Below are 7,186 nucleotides of genomic sequence, written 5' to 3'. Positions count from 1 at the left end.
TGCTCAGTTAGCACATTTGTCACGTAAATGAGCGATCGCATGAAAAACTAACTCTCTGACGTTATATTGTGCCTTTTCATCTTCATCTGTTTCTACAACAAAAATCGCAACGTCACAAATTTTCTCTATGAAGACTGGTCGTAGACGGCTTTGAGAGCAACGCAACGAGCACTTTTCCTACCGGAATCCCGCACAACTGATCGCTATGCCGGAGTGCTTAGTTTTCGTAGGAACCTACAGATGCTACATCTCAAATATAGTAAATGGCTTACAGAGTAAACGGCTTATAGATAAAGGGGACTGTGAGGCGATGCGAAGGAGCGTTTCGGCATATCGAGCCCGCGTTTCAGAGGGGGGAGGGGAGTGGAGAGGGAAAGTTGATAGCGGGAGGGCGAAGGGGGGAGTGGAGAGGGAAAGTCGAGAGGGGGAGGGGGAAAGGAGATGTGGGGAGAGGGTTTGCGCATGCTCAGTAAGGGTGGTCACGCCGCACACCACCACCACCACCGCATTGAACTCCGCCATAAGATGATTTGCATCTAATAAGCCTACATATTTTCTCTTGTGAAACAACAGCTCATTTAAATTAGGGCAGTTATTTAACAGGATTCCCATAACATACCTGTTCACCGAAAACAATAAATGAGAAAAGAAGACAACAGGGGACAACACTGGGGGCAGATGGTATGCCATCCTGGGTGTTATGCGCTCCCCAAACTATGCTTTTTGCGTGTTAGAGTCAATTTTCACTGCTGGAAACCCTATTTATTGAACCGCATCAAATATTCGCACGATCGGTAAATTATAGAATATTGCACTGGCCTTCTTATTGCTCCATTCACAATAAAAGTGTGTTAGAGGTTTCAGGAATGTATCAAGCATCACTGGTCACGGTGTTCTCTTTCTGGAGTAGGATTTACCACGACGAGACACATGCATATACGCAGTACCAGCTAAATACCAACGAAGCGCTCCCTATTGGAAGTTGACCCGTCTATAATTGGACTCCGCCAGAAGTAATCTAGCCGTAGGCTACGCTTCACGATAGCAGCCAATCAGTTCCCAGCAAGATATTTTTCCCCAAGCGTTTCGAAGTACCGGCCACCACGGCGCCATTCAGCATCCAATTTCCACTCGCAGTTCAAGTAAGAGAACTGAGGCATGTCTGCTGTTCGATTTCGTAATTAGGCGATGTAAACTTCCTACCAGAGTATAGAATAAAGAGAGAGATGAAGTTAGTAATAAAATTATGCGTGGCTTAGGGCTTGGCGTACACTGTTCTGGCAATAACAGAACTCTTTGAAGCGATGCTTTCTTTGCTTGGCATTCCTGGTTTGGCATCGTAAACTTACCGGTTGCCATGGCAAATTTGTTCTGAGTTCATAACATTCTAATTTGTCTCATTTCTTCTGCACACGGTGCAAGCAACATATCTCAGGATTTTCGATTCCCCGGCTTCTGTCTATGACCAAGAAACGTCATTGCTGCGAGAAAGCGATTCAACAGATTCCAAGCCACGTACTTTTAGATGAATGGCAACTAACGACACCCATATTAGGCTTTGCATCGTCATACGGAGATAGCGTGATAATAGTTGTGCTGTCGGCAAGAGAGAAATCCGACAAAGACTACGCAGCGCAGCTATCGCAGCAATGTGTAAGACGCAAAAAAGCCCTAGGTATTAATACCTCGAGTGCCCACAACGACCCATCAATCTTTAAAGAAGAGAAAAATACAGGAATGTTCCGCGTAAAAGAAATATTTTCTGCAAGAAAATGCAATAAAAAAATGACGAAGCTTGCACTAAGCACTAAGCCGCGCAAGCTTTGGAACAGCGAAACTTTAAGATTCTGTAGACTAATGTGGTTGCTTCTAGTATATTTCTAGGCCTTAGCTAGGCGGTGAGGGTTGTTTCTAGGTTGCGTCTAGGTCGTTGCTTGGCTTTAGCTAGGTGATGCTAGGTCGTTTCTAAGTTGACTCTAAGCGCAAAGACGTTCGAGTTAAACCACACACAGTCACCAACACGGCATGCAAGTGTAAAATCCCCAGAGACAGAAACTCGCCCAAAGACAAATATACCCGTCTATTTTACAGCGAAAGCTGTTATGAGATCATTTCACCGGCCGTTTTTGGTGCCGTAGTTGTCCGCCGCCGCCGCCGCCGCTGCCGCCGCCGCCGCCGCCGCCGCCGGTGTCCGTAACCAGTATCGCTCGAAATAAGAAAAAAAAACTAAATAAGAAAAAAATTCCAGGATGGAACGAGGTTCGAACCTGGGCCCTCTGCGTGGGAGCCCAGTATTCAACCTCTGAGCCATGCCGGTGCTTGAAACTGCTATGAAAAAAGGTCCTATACAGGCTTCATGTCGGGAAGGAACCACATTAGCATATGCAATATAGCGTGGTAAAAGAGTAGAATAAGCACCAAGCGTCGCACAACGCGAATTCTGTAACCAGGCGTCACACAATGCGAATTGCGCAACGAGTAGGTTGTTGAATGCTTCCAACCCATTGCAAAGAGCTCTGCCATAATTCTTCATCGTCATCACGCACAGCATCAACAAAGTGCGCATAATGCCTTACATGCGTTTAGCAGGTACCACGGCTGTCTGTAGAATGACGAAAAATGGCCAGAGTGCCTACTGCCCTACTTCTCAAAAATTACAATGATTTATAGCGTAGTGGGTTCCTCGCAAGTGCACTTCTGTTGGTTGCCAAGGAAGCCCATAAGGCTCCCATGATCCATTTCCTCAGGGTCTCATTAAAGTCAATTCTCTCTCTCTCTCTCGCTCTACGTTTCTCCGGTTCAAGTGTGTTATAAAGCGTGGTGGGACAGTTAAATAACGGCCGGGCATCACACAATATGCATTACGTAACTAGTGGGTCGTTTAAAGCTTCCAACCCATTACAAAGGGCGCAACCATAATTATTCATCGTCATCAACCGCCGCATCAACAAAATGCACATAATCGCTTACATATGGTACCTCGCTTCTCCGCAGAACAACGAATAATGTCGTGCTGGGTGCTTCCCAACTTCCCAAAAATAGCGCTTTCTGGCGTAGTGGGTATGTTGCTAATGTACCTGTATTAGTAGCCACAGGAGAGTTTATAACGGGCTCTAGAAATGCCGCTCTTCCAGCTTTCGCTGTGACTGTGCTGCGATTCCGCGCAGGCCTGGCGTTTTTTTTTCGAGATAGGGTCGGTCACATTACGGCTAGTTTAAACAGCTTCGCTGTTAAAAGGCGAACTGATATGATAAGTCGACTGTGCGAAGCACCGTTTCCCTTTCTTTCTTAGCCTGCCACGATGGGAGAGAAATTGACTGGTGTAGCTGGCAGTCTGAAAGAAAGCCGACGTTCGAAGCGATGGAATTAAGTAGATAGCACGTGGTCAGAAACAAGAAGAAATAAATTAGGTCAGCTTCGAACTAGTGGTGCCAAGCCTCAAGGTAATAATAATATCTGGGGTTTAACGTCCCAAAACCACGATATGATTATGAGAGACGCCGTAGTGAAGGGCTCCGGAAATTTCGACCACCTGGGGTTCTTTAACGTGCACCTAAATCTAAGTACACGGGCCTCAGACAAGCCTCAAGGTGCAGAGGAGCTGGGAGGCCTTCGTCATTTTTCTTTATTTTTCTCTTGCTCTCTGTTTATCGGCGTAAAGTGTGTGGCCGCGCCCGAAAACTATCATCATTATGAACGGTTATGTGCCACAGAATTTGGGCAGATCCTACTACTCACCACGACAGCGTGGCCTGTAATAGCCCTGAGAACGAGTACAGACATAGAGAGAGGAAGAAAGAAACAGAGAATCAGAAAAAGAGAGAGACACGGAAATAAAGATGTAAAGAAAGAGAAAAATTTTTCTCGATAGAATACTCTTCACAAGGCGGGTTCGTACCCCGCGTACCCTTGATCCGATGGCGAGCTTACAAACCACTCGACTATCCAGGCATGCAAGCAGAGCATAGCATAGCCTTGTATACTATAGCATAGAAAGAGGGTGGGAAAGGCAAGTAATCGTGAGGAGGAGGGAAAGGTGGAGGGGAGTGCGTAAAGCGTAGCACAGAAAGAATCAGAAAGAGAGAAATGGAGAGAAAGAACAGCAGAAAGAAAAAGAGATACAGAGATAACATCAATGAAAGAGAGCGAAAGAAGTAGACAGAGTGAAAAAAACGACCAGATAACGCACTCGCCCGGCTAATCCGCGCATGTGCAGTAGCTAAGCGACGCCCACCGACCAGGACATCGCGCACACCCTCTGCTCTATTCGCCGCGAGATCGGGCTACAGGTGACAGCACCATCGCTGCGCTAGTGTGGATAGGCGGTTGTCGGCCGTATACAAACGCACACAACAGCGCTTCGTTGTGAGCGATTTGACCCGATTTCCGGCAAACAAAATGCGTTGACTGCAGCTTTCTGGTAATATGTGCGCTCTTCATTCCCGAATTAATGCACGACTCACGCCGAACGTTACTATTACTTGTGAGAGAAGCGCATTCTTCCAACGAACGGGATGCTCGCCTTCGGCAAGAGTCGCCGTTTTCGCAATGGATGACGTTTTTTTGTTTTATTTGTACATGTGCAGCTTGTGTTCCACCTTCTACGCACTGCTGTAGAGCGAATGAATTAAGTATTTACTTCTTGTTCTGGATACCCCCCAACAAAAAGAAAGCCCGTATTCCTGCACGATGAGTTCAAATAGCACTTTGTGCACTGCGTGGTCAAATATTCATCCGTATTTCTTATTCAGTTCTCCAATATAGGACAGTTGATAGGTTTTTTGAGGAAAGCTATGTGGCTGACAAAGCTTTAGCGCTACAGAGGCGTTTAACACGCACACGCTTGTTTTTATTCCAGTAACAGTACACAAAGGTAACTTTACAGCACGGAACTTTCTTCGATTGATTACTTGCACGACAGTAATGGAACAAAGGCCCGGTTATTTCACGGGAACAAAGTACATTTTTTTCACGCGAATAATCTATCTATCTATCTATCTATCTATCTATCTATCTATCTATCTATCTATCTATCTATCTATCTATCTATCTATCTATCTATCTATCTATCTATCTATCTATCTATCTATCTATCTATCTATCTATCTATTACAACGCAACACAAACGCGCAAGATAATGTAAAGAAAGAAAGATGTGGTTTCGGGTGAAATTACTACGACATAAATTTAAAGTACGTCATTTGGATTAATGTTGACCATCAGGGCTCTTTAACGCGTGCCTTAATCTAAGTACACGGGTGTTTTTGTATAAATTTCGCCACGTGTTAAAATTGCGGTAGGCAACTCAGTTTTGCGATTTCCGTGTCATTCGATTTTCTGTTCTACTTAGGGGACAATTTAAGTACCGAAGTGTCAAACGTGACTTGACAGAAATATTTCTCTGTAGTGGGACCAGGACCATACACAACTAAAGCTCGTCGCGTAACCTATGAACGACAGTCCCGAAGTTATACACGTAACCACAACGCGCAAGTGCATCAGAGCCTTTTTTTTACCAATGAGCCTCTAAAAGGCTATATTCACCTGAGATTTAATACTTCTCATCTTTAGGACAACGCCAAGTGCAATTTGCAATGCGCTTGAACCACAGAGCGGCACCTACACTGATATGACTCTCGTGAACGGAGGGTAAGACGACCACACACAGCACTCTCGACAAGTGCGCTCACTGATCGCATTACAGTACATATACAGCCGATCAAGGCCAAATGCTTCTTTACATCGTGTTAGGCATACGTACGAGCGGTTAAAGTTGCACTAACACAACGGAACAAACTGCCATTTGAGGACCTGCATGACGTACGCACACAAGCAATCACAACGTGGCTAGCAGACGACGCATGGAGCAATCCACACTAGGCGCGGTTCAGACAGAAGCCGCCAGGTGGCGACTCCGCTCGATCTCGCGGCCAATAGTGCATAGCCTGGCTCCGTACACGCGTGGAGAAAGTCACGCATCTCGGAGCTCGACGTGCCGGTCGCCAGAAAGTGCGAGCGGCGAGGAGCCCGTACTTCGCAGCGCCAAGCTTTGCGCGATTTAGTGCAAACCGCCCACAATTTTTTTTTCATTCATATTTTCTCTCTTTATTTTCCACTCATTCTATGTTATTTTCTCTCTCTCTGCATTTCTTGCTTATTGTTCTTTCTGCTTTATTTCTCTCTCGCTATCTCTTTCATTCCCTGTATTTCGATCTTTTTTATATTTCTTCCCTTTCTTTCTTTCTACCTCTCCCTATCTCTTTCCTTCTTTCTCTGTATGCTCGTACTCTCGCCCATCCGAGTTACTGCATCTCAACCTGGGCAATATTTCTTCGGCCAGTAATACTGTATACTACTCGTTCCGAATATCGTATTCTTACGCTTCGAATCAGCACTTTTCTTATGAAACAAACACATGGCATAAAATAGGCAACCAGCAAACATTAAAGCCGAAGGCGAGAAGTATGTAGAACAATTGTTTTATAAGGAAACTATAGAATAGTAAATATTTCAAACGCAGCAGAAGCAGTGTGTTTATAACAACCTTACACGTCCGGTGGCTTCTTTTCGCGTCGTTGGCTCCCGATAACATAAAACTTAACACTGCTACAGGAGCTTTAAGCAGAACGTCGGCAGCGCGGGTTTGGCACTGGCTCAAAACGCAGCTTATTATCCTACATAAAGGATTCTCTCGTGTAGCATCAGTGAACAGAATTCGCGAAAAGTATTGTTAGTGCGATGTGCTTGTTTTCTTGATATTCGAGTTAGGAGATCAAGTTACAACGTTAGGTTAGTGGCTCTTCGTTTCCGCACTGACACTTTCCTGACAGACGCTGCAAGCTGTTTTGGTCATGATCGTTGGTCTTCGCAAGAAAAAGGTTAGCTGACAGAAAGAAGCCGAATATTTCAGGCAAAAGTGTGAGATATAAAAGAAAGACCAAGGATGCCGCTATCGCTTTTCTGCTCCTTCCGCTGTACCTTTTTTTAAACAAACTTATCTTACACTCGATGAACCATACAGCGCGTGTAACCAACGGGGACACAGGAAGGGAACACACACAGCGCTGTGTCCCCGTTGTTTACTCGCGCTGTATGGTTCATCATGCTTAACCAACACGCCCAAGTTCGCTCCATTATTTTACACTCCTCTGTGATGCCTCTTTGCATGCTAAAAAGATACCGTCCA

The sequence above is a fragment of the Rhipicephalus sanguineus genome, chromosome 2, assembly GCF_013339695.2.
Source record: "Rhipicephalus sanguineus isolate Rsan-2018 chromosome 2, BIME_Rsan_1.4, whole genome shotgun sequence".
Classification (NCBI taxonomy): Eukaryota; Metazoa; Arthropoda; class Arachnida; order Ixodida; family Ixodidae; genus Rhipicephalus; species Rhipicephalus sanguineus.
This window is presented reverse-complemented; position numbering follows the sequence as displayed.